The sequence below is a fragment of the Gekko japonicus genome, unplaced genomic scaffold, assembly GCF_001447785.1.
Source record: "Gekko japonicus isolate JY-2015 unplaced genomic scaffold, Gekko_japonicus_V1.1 scaffold522, whole genome shotgun sequence".
Taxonomy (NCBI): Eukaryota; Metazoa; Chordata; class Lepidosauria; order Squamata; family Gekkonidae; genus Gekko; species Gekko japonicus.
The window spans coordinates 795,359-807,558 of record NW_015169790.1 but is presented as its reverse complement, the minus strand read 5'-3'; the positions used below and the strand labels follow the sequence as shown (position 1 = coordinate 807,558).

At 43.2% G+C, this 12,200-nt stretch overlaps 1 protein-coding gene across 1 annotated transcript in view; it reads right to left on the bottom strand.

Moving 5' to 3' along the window:
- SLC41A1 (solute carrier family 41 (magnesium transporter), member 1) overlaps positions 1-12,200 on the bottom strand; it is a 44,170-nt gene that overhangs the window by 29,922 nt on the left and 2,048 nt on the right. The gene's annotated exons all lie outside the window — the stretch shown is intronic.

Below are 12,200 nucleotides of genomic sequence, written 5' to 3'. Positions count from 1 at the left end.
AGGAAAACATTCCACTTTCCTTATACCCAACTTGTGTCTTCCCTGGAAGTCAGCCAGGGTGTGTGTGTGTGTATAAACACAGACAAGTTGTCTAGAGGAATCTGTTGTCAAAGATATTATAACATATCACAAACCCAGCTTGGCTTCTATTGAGCTCCTACAGAGTTTGTTACCAAGCCAAAGAGGTTGAGGGGTAGGAGTTGCATGTAGAATCTGCCAATGTACTCCTCTGAATAACCCACCCCTGCTCTTCTCCTTCCATTGTCATTACTTGGTCATAAAGTTCTTTCATGAAATATAATAGCTTAAATAACACTACAAATATTCTCACCCCACCCTTCTGCCCATTACTAGATCTTCTAGCTGGCTTGCAATACATAAACCCCACAAGGCTGCAGAGCCAGAAACATACGAACCCAGCAGATTTTTAAATTGCCCCTCCCACACATTCTAGAAAGTCAGCAGCAAAAGGGGAGGTTAAAGCTCAAGGGGGAGGGAGTTCCCCAGCTTTGGCCCCTCTACAGAGAAGGCACTCTTATAGGCCCACCCACTGTATTTCAGAGAGTAGGTGCACGCGAAAGATGGACTCTGAAAAGAAATCTGGGGAAGAGAAGGATAGCCTTAACAGACATCCTAATTATTGCAGAGTAGGCAATAATTTATACCTTATAGAAAGCTACAATGTCGGTAGTACAAGAAGAAGAAAAAGCTGCAGCAGAGCCTAGAACTGGAGATCAGTTCTCTCAGTTGTTAATATTCTAGCCCAAATGCTGCCTCTGCCCAAGGACAGTGCCTCCCCCATGCCCAGCTCAGGCTTCCTCAGAACTCCACATTACCCCATTTCAAGCAGTGCTTTATTCCCCCTACACTTCCCTGATTGCTTCCACAGGAAAATGTTATCCTACAGAAGCCTTTCATGCAGCTCTTTGATGACATACATGAACAGAAAGTCAAGTATAAGTACTAAGAACCACTCAACTAAACACACACACACACCTCCCTTACTTCAACAGACTCATCCTAGGCATCTACAAGGACTCTATTTCGAACTCTCATTGTATTGAGGAGTTTTTGTATCTGCTTGGATCCATTCCTCAGAGGAAAACAGAATTGCAGGCATATGATACTGCTGTAGTTCAGCCACATTGTGTCAAACAGGAGACTTCATCCAAAATGTACTTACCACCACCCAAATTCCTTCTAAGCAATGCGTAGGCAGACACTCTGGTCAGACAAATGGTGAATGTTTGCCCACACACTGTTCTCACGCTGACGCACATAATAAAGCTTGATCCCATTTTAGGCCCAGTCTGAAGGGACTACTCACAGCCAACTGACAATTAAAGATACAATTTGCATTACAATCCTAAGCAGTTACACCCATCTAAGGGCTCTGTTTAGGACTGCACTGTTACCCCTCTTGATGGATAATCCACTCAGATCCAGTTGCTTTCAAAAACAGTCTCAAAGGGGGGTAAACATTGAAATGGGAAAACACAGCAGCAGATGTATGGTCCTGGTTAGGGATGGGCACAAACTGGACCATGGACCAATTTTTTCCATAAACTGGGGTCCAGTTCATTGTCCATTTGCCTGGTCTGTGCTCTCATGCTTTTCACAGACCACCCAGGATTTTTGGGGGGTTTGTTTAGTCCACGGGAGCGGTCCATGGAAGTTGACTCAGAAGGCATGCCTTCTAAAGGCATTTAAATGCCTTCTGAGCTCCCTCGCGTTGTGCCGCCATGGCAGCATGATGTGGAAGTGGACTCAGAAGGCATTTAAATGCATTCTGAGTGACTTCCGCATTGCGTCACTGCAGTGGTGGCCGTGGCAGGGCTTGCAAAAGCCATTTAAAGGGATGTGTTCCCTTTAAATGGCCTTTGCAAGCCTCCCCATCACAGACCTCATGAACCATGAACTGGTTCGCAAAATGGAAACGCCTGTGAAAGTTCATGGTTCGTGAAACCCACAAACCATGAACTTCCATTTTTTCGGACCATGCCCATCCCTGGTCCTGTTTAGGAAGCAACCTGTAAAATATATATTTTTTCACAATACTGTATTGTCTTCTTCGTCTTCTTCTAAGGGCAGCAGAGCTCAGTTTTCCTTAATGATACTTTATAGGACCAGTGACTGGCAGCTGTGTGAGAGTATAGTTACTAAGCAGTTTTGTTTAATGTTCCCTGCTCTCTGTATGTATTAAATTAGTCCCTAACTAACAACATAACTTCTATGGGGAAGCAGGTAGATTTGAGACCAAACAACATTAGAAGCTAGTAAGGAAAATACTAGACCTGTGTTCAAATCCCATGGTTCAAACATTATCCTTTAAGAGTCAGTTCTGCAACCACAACACTCGAACTCTGAAAGTCTACAAAAAGAGTTGGGTGTGTGTTACCCTGCTTGTGTTTACGTTCTTTGTTTACACATTGAATGGATATGAGAAAACCCATCACCACCTTTGGCCCAACCCCACTCACCTGCATGCCATTTTGGGTTGCTATGTCAACCTCTAATACTGCCCAACTCCTAGCAGATTTTTTTGTGCCTGCACAGTTGTTGCTGTTAAATCTCAGGAAAGGGGTTAACCCCAAATTAGATTTTATTTTTTTAAAATAAGATTTTTCTGCAGCCCTGGGGACTCCTGAAGTTCACACAACTCTAAATTGTAGTCATGGTGGCCTTGTTGCATGGATTTGCCTATGCACACAGAGGCTAGTCCTTGGCTATTGAAGAGACAAGAGTCTATGTGAAAGTTGTATCACACAGTGTAATAATTGTGACAGCTGCAAGACACTGGGTGAAAATCCATGGAGTTTCAGGTCAAAAGATCAGAACTTTGTTATATATAAGAATATGTCAAGACTTCACAAGACCCAGAAGCTAGAGAAATAGAACCTGGACTGTAGTCCAATCTACCTCACTACCAGCTATCCCAAAAGGACTTTTCAATGCATCACCTGTTGTATTAACTGAAACATTTATATCCTGCCTTTCTCAAGAATGACTCAAGGTATACATGCCAAAAGGTATATTGCAATATAAAACAAAATAAAATAAGCATATGCCAATCTAAAAGCATTTTCAATCATCAAATTCCATTTTATATACGTCAACCTCATCAGTAAGTGCAAATATTGTACTGGCCACCCAATGGCAATGTGAATCTCCTGAATGAACACTCAAAAGCTATTCTGACAGCAATTCTTGAGAGCTGCAGAGCCAATGTACTCTTTCATGAGCCTGGGCTCGCTTCCTCATATACAAGCCCAGATTTCTTCTTAAGGGGAACATTACAGGGGAGGAAAGAGTAAGAGTCCAGTAGCACCTTAAAGACTCACAAAATTTGTGGCAGGCTACGAGCTTTTGTGAGACACTGCTCACTGCTTCAGATACTGGACTCTTACTCTTTTCTACCGCTGCAGACAAACATGCTAGCCATCTTGATCTATTACAGGGGAGGGGTAGCCATGAGCCTTTGAAGTGTAGATTCTCTCTGTAAGTGACTAGAATAGGATTCACAGTAATAAACAGATAAGCAAAGTGATGAAGTCTACTAAGGAAGAAGTAGTCTGAAGTTTAAGGGGAAATTAACAGCTTGTAATTAATTGTTAACTGATATGGGCAATCTTGGGCCAATCACACACTCAGCCCAACCTACCTCACAGAGTTGGGGAAGGAAGAATACTGCATACCACTTTGAGATCCCCGAAGGAAACTAGGGGATAAACATGTACTAAATAGATCAGCCTATTTAATGAAGCTTACCTTTTCAGTATCTCTGGTGATCCATCAAATATTTAGTGGCCACCTTCAAGCCCTTCCTTTCAAGGTCTCTACTAGGACTTAAGGGACCACAAAGCCTCCTCCCAAGGATGCTCCAACTAGTCTGAAGCAAGGAAACCTGAGGGGGTGGGAAGCTTTAGTATGCAATTCTTTTTGCTTCATACCAAGAAGTCCAATCATAACAGCAGTGATGATGGGGTCTCAAACCGCCTATTCACCAACCTGTCTTTTACATCTTGGAGGAGCAATTTATAAATGCAGTGGAATCAAGTGGGAAAGTTTTCCCTGGACTCTTCCAGTTGAGGAAGCAAGGGTGTGTGTGTGTGTACAACTGAATGCTCTATCACTTGAGGTAAATCCTTCCTGTCAGGGGTCTTGTTGTAGAAAAAGAGCTGCCGGAGCTCATTAGCATAACTTATTTGCATATGCCACGCCCCCTGACATCACCGGAAGTGACAGAAGGCCACACCCCCTGACATCACCGGAAGTGTGTCAGAAGGCCCGGCTACTTACCCTCCTGCTTCATCCTCATTCCCAAACGGAATGAGGATCGAAGCAGAGGGCGGGGTAAAGAAGGGGGCGGGGCTTCACCACGTGACCGCCCCGCCCCCTAGAGGTTCTCTTCCGGAGCTCCGTACCTGAGAGCTCCCCCCCGACTAGAGCCCTGCTTCCTGTAGAAAAATAAAGCAGTACGGTAAAAGATCAGAGTGAACCTTTCTGAGATTGCCGTTTTCTATACAGAAAGAGTTAATCCTCCTGCCCAGTACCACACAAAAATGTATAATCCCTACTTTCAGTCAGAAGTAGCACAGACAGACCAGGAATTACTTTATCACTTGTCCTGCTGCTGGCCACGAGGTACCCAAATATAAGCAGCAATCTATACACTATGAACAAAACATGCATTACAGCACATATGCCCCCTCTTTTGAGTGGAAAGCAGGAGGAGGAAGATGGGGATGTAATTCTGTCTGCTTGTCAGCTCCTTACTCCAAGTTGGGTTTGACACTGCTTTGCCTGCTTAGGAAAGGCTACTTGGGGAAGGGCAATTTGGAACACAGAAGATAACAGGCAGAAAGAAGGTTAAGTGCACCATGCCCTAATCCAGGGCTAGTTTTGTTTTTATTTGTTTTTTAAAAGAGGTGCTGGAACTCTCAAGAGGAAAATGAAGTTTTCAATCTGTATACTGAAAACTCATGAACCTTAAAACATTTTAAAAATAATTTTGTCAAAGAAGTTCTGGAACTCAGTTCCGGCACATTCCCCCAGAAAAAAGGCCCTGCCCCAATCCTATCTGAAGCATTTTTATTTAAAACTGCACCAGAGCTTTACTAAAAACTTTACCACACGGCACATTGCTAGCCCCAAAGAATCAGCAAGAGGCATTACATAGTAATTTGCTATAGGAAACATTGCAATGAGTATGGCTTACATCATTCCATTGTCAGTTCAGCACCAGATAAGTGTGGGTTGTGATTGGAACCAACTGAAGTAGAAGGCAAGAAGGGGTGCTTCCAAAGTGGGGGAGGGGGAGCTCTTTCCAATGACAGAAAACAAGACTCTTCACTTACATAAGAAGGTGAGATTCCTGGGTGTCCGCCCTTAGTAACTCACACAAGCCTGATGCACACTTACAACTATCAACAGCTCCCTGCTAGCTCCTCTAGAAGCAAGACTGCTCCAGGTAGAAAATGTCTGTTGACTAAAAATTATTTGTGTCAAAGCACTAAAAAGAAGAGCTATAATGATGTCTCAAAGAAACAGAAAAATGTTTTTTAAAAGCTTTCAGTGCCTGACCAAGGGCAGTATGAACACATTATCCCACCAAAGCCTGTGTAATATATGTATTTTCATATGTCCTTGTTTGAAATAACTACAAAGTAAGCCAGCCTGAAACAGATGTAGCAATACCTTCACAAGGCTTTGCTTAGGATGACACACCCCAGCAGAAAGTAAAGTATGACCTAGCACAATGGGATTCATCTCTGCTTAGGATCTTTTCCAAGTCTGTGACCCAGATCCTTCTTTCGACACACAAAGTTCCCAAGGACAATGAGCCTTATATCCAGCCCATATACTAAACTCTATCCCATTACCTAGTCAGCGTCTCCCTGGGTTAATGCATGTAGTAATTAGCTTCCTTGGCCAAATGTGAATTTGCTTTTGGGGTGTGTGTATACCAAAGTAGAGACTTGAGTGACATATCCCTCAATATGAGTGACAGTCATGGCTTAAGAGATTCCATGTCCCTGCTCTGAAAATGAATCTGCCAAGGAAGCTAAGACGAACAGAAGTACAGAGGGGTCACATTCATATCAGATTCCTATTTACTATGAACAGTTGCTGTTCTCCAATTCATACCTGTCAAATATCCCCTAACTCCTCAGTTACCACCCAGAATTTATTCACAGATCAGCTCCCAACACTTTCCATTCACAGAATATTACATTTTTGCTATAGGATGGAACACCCTTACCCTCCATCCCACTTCAGCACCCAACAATCAAAAGACACTCAAGCAGTTGAGCAGTCAGCCCTTGCTCATCTTCTGCCGTAGCCATCACCTTCCAAAGACCTAGGGTAGGAGATCTCTTCCCCCCCCCCCCCAACAGTGAAATCTGGAGGTAGACCAGGCAGAGGAAGCAAGCTGTATTTATGCTGCTTCAGGCAAGATACTGTTGCAGTTGAATTCCCATGAGTGATCATTAAAATCAGTATAGGAGAAAATTATAGGCATTGAATTGCAGTACAGCTTTGTAGCCCAAGCCCATTAGATAAGTGGAGCCTTGAGGCCAACATCTGAGATTAAGCAACAGAGAAAAGAAATGTTAACTGGCTCAATGTATGGCTACTACCTGGATAGAAAAATGCTTTGAGACCCTGCATATGCCATTCTGAGTTCCTTGGAGGAGGGTGGGACACAAGCAGTACTTATTTCTTGAGTAACCCTGTCCAAAATCAGGACAAGCAGCAACACAGAATAGGGAATGCAAGAATTCTTGGGGGAGGCTATTTTAGTTTTAGACTATTAGACGGCATGTTTGCAGGACCAGCAAAGTCCAGCAGCAACTATGTTCAGACCTTTCATAAAGCATCCCAAATTTGATAAGTCGATGACATGAAAGTGTGTACTTCCAGATGTGGAGACATGTCTCCGGGCACCAATATGCAGCTGTAGCAAAACATGCAGATGAAAATCCCTGACATTATACGCTGTAAATGAGTACAGGAAGTAAACACATAGCAGCAAGTGAGGAAAGGATGAGTTGCAAATGATACTGGAACCCCTTGCCAAGATACTACTACAGGACACTTGTAAAGATAGAGGGGCAGCAAGCATTTCTGAAAGGATCCTAGGAAGATTTCTTAGCCTCAAAGTCTCATCGACTTCAGTGACACTTGCTTCAGAGCAACCATATATAGAATTAGGCTGACCACTGAGGCTTAATACATTACACGTAATTCTAAAAGCATATTACAAATATGTAATTCTCTGCCCTCAATGAGCTTACAGTCCTCTACATACTTTGCCTGCAAACGTACTGACTATAAAAAGGAAGCACAAAGATTAAAACTGTAAAATCATTAATATCCCAGAGTCCTAAATCTGCTCCAAGATTCTTCCTTAGAGTTCTAAGGAGAAGTGTCATGGCTGAAGCACACCTAGAAGCCCTGCTCCTGTTCTACAGCAACTGCATATGCTCAGACGTGCTTTTCATTCTAGGATACAACCCTGGTGCTAGAACAGTTTCTTATTTAGGAAAACCCTAGAATAGTCCCAGAGAAATCTGGCCCAAATTTACCCCGCTACTTTGTGTAAATAGGCATACTTGCATGAAAATAAAGCCATACCATAACTGCCTTGCTGACTTAGATGACAAGAGCCATCAAGTGACCCTTTTGGTTCCATTCATGGAGAAACAAAACCTCTTGGAAATTCACACAAGGCTATAGTCAGCTCCTGCTCTTTCACCCCAGCATCCATCCCTCCATAACTTCATTTTTAAGTCACTGGTCCTTGCAGCCAATGTAATACCTTGCAGCAATTAATGCCATAAGTTTAATTATACCTACAGGACCGCCTTTCCCTGTATATACCCCAGAGAGCACTACGGTCTGGGTCTCAAAATTGGTTGACCCTCCATGGCCCGAGGGAGGCCAGGCTAACTGCTACTAGGGCCGGGGCCTTTTCAGTGGCGGCCCCTACCTGGTGGAATGAGCTCCCGGAGGAGATCAGGGCCCTGCGGGACCTTTCGCAGTTCTGCAGGGCCTGCAAGACGGAGTTCTTCTGCCAGGCATATAATTAGGGGCTGCCGCCACAGTGCACGGCCCGCAAAGTCATCATTGAGCAGCTGCCATAAGAGTGACGAGCAGAATAACATCTAAGCACATTTATGCTGGAAGCTGGAAATCCATCTGAAAGCATTCCTTCTGATTGAATTTTAACTGCCGCCAGCACTTTGTAATGTATTATTTTTAACTGTTATGTTTTAATTTGTATTATGTATGTTTTTATCATGTATTTATGTTATGGAAGCCGCCCTGAGCCTGCTTTGCGGGGAGGGCGGGGTATAAATCTGACAATAAACAAATTATGCACTGAATGAGTGCTTTGTTTGATTAAATGAGACAGAACTTCCATAATCTTCCTCTATAGCCATCTTTCCCCAAAACTACAGAAGTTACCTACCATGCAAGCTTGAATGTATCAACCAGGCTAAAGAAGGGGTATCATTTAGCAATTATACAGCAATATTAACCCTCATCACTAGATCCTGGGTGTATTATATATAGCCTCTATATCAGGGAACTTTGAAGATTAAATTTAGAATAGGCAGTTAGCTGGGTCTTCCCACATTTGAAAAATCAACTACCATTTGAAAAAAAATGTCTGGTTAACATGCATGACGAAAGCAAGCACAGCATGGTAAAAGGCTTTCCAACGCTTTGGCTATCAGCATCAAGCCTTGCCTGCAGCTGTATTGGGGTAACCAGGTAAGTTAAGAGGCTGGCTAAAGTGGCATCAAGGCTGTATTATGCCCGACATCTGAAAAGCCAATCCCTATATGAAGGCTTCTCTATTCAAAAGCAGAGGGTTCCAATCCACCAGCAAGTGTCCCAAGTTCACTGGCTTTCAAAAACTGGTATGAAATCAGTCTTGCAGATAGACATTAAGACATTTCTCTTATTCTCCTATAGAATACTGTCTTGTATCAGCCCTTGAAGGACTAGAGATCAAGAAAAAGGAATAAACGTATCTTTCTTAAATCCAATGCTCAGCACGCCCCTTTGGCAGCCCAACACTTTTTGCTCAAGACCATGCCTTGACACTGAGCGAGCGAAAGACAAATCTGATCACCCGCAAAAAGACTGTTCCATACCACTCTGCTATGTTCCCTCTCAAAGATCATTCATACCTAGGCATCCTCTCTATGACACAGCATACTATAGTTAGCTCCAGAAACTGGGATCCCACTGTGTGCATACAAACAGAGCTACAGAAAGAGCAGTTCTACAACTGACAACAATTTACCAGATTAGAACATGACTGTTAATCAAACCAGAGAACCAAGGCTCTGAAAAGTCTTACTCTCTTACCCTAAGACAGGATCTATTAGGTTTTAGGCATCCTAAATAGCTCAGCCTAATCTCTCCTCGAAAGCCTCGAAGAGAGGACAATCCTACAACTTCCTTTAACATTTTGTTCTAAAGGCTGAACTGCTCCAACAAGTTTTGTTTGATGTTTGACCTCAATCTACCTGCACCTTAAGTCAACTGACTGTCATTCTACCTTCAATGTGTAAAGGTATTTGCTGAAAGCAGAAAGTTTTGAAATGAAAGGACAGGCAGCTGCCTCTTTCACTCCTAACCCACAAAGTCGTCTTCATTCACATGAACACATGCACCTGCCTTATACTAAATCAGACTCTTTGTCCCTTAAGGTCAGTAGTGTCTACTCTGACTGGCAGCAGCTCTCCAGGGTCTCAGGTTGGGGTCTTTCACATCACCTCCTACTTGATCCTTTAACTGGAAGCTGAACTTGTGACCTTCTGCATGCCAAGCAGATGCTCTACCACTGAGACATGGCTCCCTCCCTCCCTCCACTCTTCCTTGCAACAAAACAGCTGAAGGCCAGTCCTACAACATACTTCAAACCCAACGCCATACAGTATACTCCAAAACCAACAGGGTCATAGTCAAATTGCCCAGGTCAAAAATGAGTTTCATGGAGTGGTTTAATCAATAACTGATCTGGGAGCCCCTAGCATATAGGAAAACATCAACAAGCTCCTGCTGTGAAAATCTGAATGCTTTTGTGGGGTTTTTTGCACAAAAGATAATTCAGATTTCCCACCAAGCACACCCCAACTACCACAGGAATGAGCCAAGCACTAAGATGTTAAGTACAGTTTTGACTTAACAGAAAGTGAGCCAATACAAGATGATTAGTCTTTCTTTTCCTAGGGTAAAAAGGTAAAGGTAAAGGTTCCCTTGCTCGAAAGCCAGTCGAATCCGACTCTAGGGTTCCGGTGCTCATCTCCGTTTCAAAGCCAAAGAGCCAGCGCTGTCCGAAGACGTCTCCGTGGTCATGTGGCCAGCATGACTAAACACCAAGACGCACGGAACGCTGTTACCTTCCCACTGAAGTGGTACCTATTTATCTACTTGCAATTTCTTGCTTTCGAACTGCTAGGTTGGCAGGAGCTGGAACTAGAGACGGGAGCTCACTCCGTCATGCAGCACCCGGGTCCTAGGGTACTGGCTTTATATTTTGCTTTTAGGAAATAACACTGTGATGAAGGCGGTTTAAATATTAGCATACATGCAGTGCCTTGGGCTCCAATGTTACACAGGCAGGTACGTTTTGTCAGGGGCTTTTAAAGAACATGTGACATTTGATGGATGTTTCCCCCTGCGAGTAAGATACACTCTGTACTACCCCCCTATCATCAATGGTCAGGTTGGTAGGGGACAGACTCATACCACAAGAATTTTGTGCACATTTCTATATAGACCCAGGGAGAGTGAACACTTACATGGAAAAGGAAAATATGAATCTGTCTGTATACAAGGGTAAAGGAGGTGTCTAACATGCTTGACCAAAAAGCTAACAGGTACCTAACTCTGCAAGAGATATATTAGCTAGCAATATATTAGCTAGCAAAACCAAATCAAAGTCCCTGACACACAGGATACCACAAAGGAGTCATCAGGACAACCCCATCTTCTCAGGAAGTACATTGTAACATTAAAATGAGAAGGTGTACTTCAAGAACTATGCTTTGTTTTAATCTTGGTTGAATTACCTCTATGGATCCATATGGCTAAAAACGTAGCACTGTTCTTGCATGTTTTTCTTAAGTATGGCCTAGTAACAGAACTCCCCGCAAGCAAATCATGCAAGTCAATGTGAAACTGAGATTTCAACAAGTAATTAAAACAAATACAAAATAAGAATAAAGAATATAAGGAAGAGGTTGAAGCCAGGAATCTAGTGTGATCTAATGTACCTAATAATGCTGTGTAGGTAATATACACTTAATACTGGTTTCACAGAGCAACCTTATTCTACTACACATGCAACCTGCTAAAGAGCAGCAGTAGTTTAAAAATCAAGTAACTGCCGATTCCATGCCACTTAGTCACACCCTAAAGCAGCCATAATCTGGAATTTGTAAGGCCCAATCTTATCTAAAATGCTACCTGGCCTGCAAACAGATGAGCCCCTGAAGTCAAGGTCTTGGCCTTTATTACAAACAGCTAACTGGACTTCAGGCACAGAGGTCAGCAAAACTATAAAACGACTGAAGAATGGCATTTGAGGGGCAAGTTTCATATGGCAGCTAGTGTTTCATGACAGACCTGCTGGAGATCTCCAGTGGTAATCCTGCACTTCCAACTTCAGAGAAAAGGGAAAGCTGGTTTGCAGGAAAGCCAGATTATAGGGTACACAGGCACATCTTTTCAATCCCCAGCTAAAGTGGTCTTTTAGCCGCACAGCAGTTGCTCCAGCTTGTCAGCACTGATGTCACCGGCCTTGGCCAATGTACAGCACTGGCTCCATAGTTTACTGCAGCACTTTGAGTCATTCTTCAATTGGCAGCTCTGCAGGCACATGCATACTATCGCCAATGCTAGGGCTGGAATTTAGAAATAATTTCTATTCTTGAAATAGCAAACAAATCATGATCCCCCCCAAATTAAAATGGAATCCCTTAAGTATATATACCCCAGGGTTTAGGCTTTTAGAAGAGTCATGGCATGCCTGCCTCTCCAGGAGTTTACACTGAACACAGAAACAGGATTTTGCAGTTTGCTGTGTTAGTAGCGTATAGAGATGGATCTTGGTCTGTTTGACAGTAGTAGTCAGAAACAGCCCCAGCAAGGCGTTGCTAATAACTAACTAGAATGTT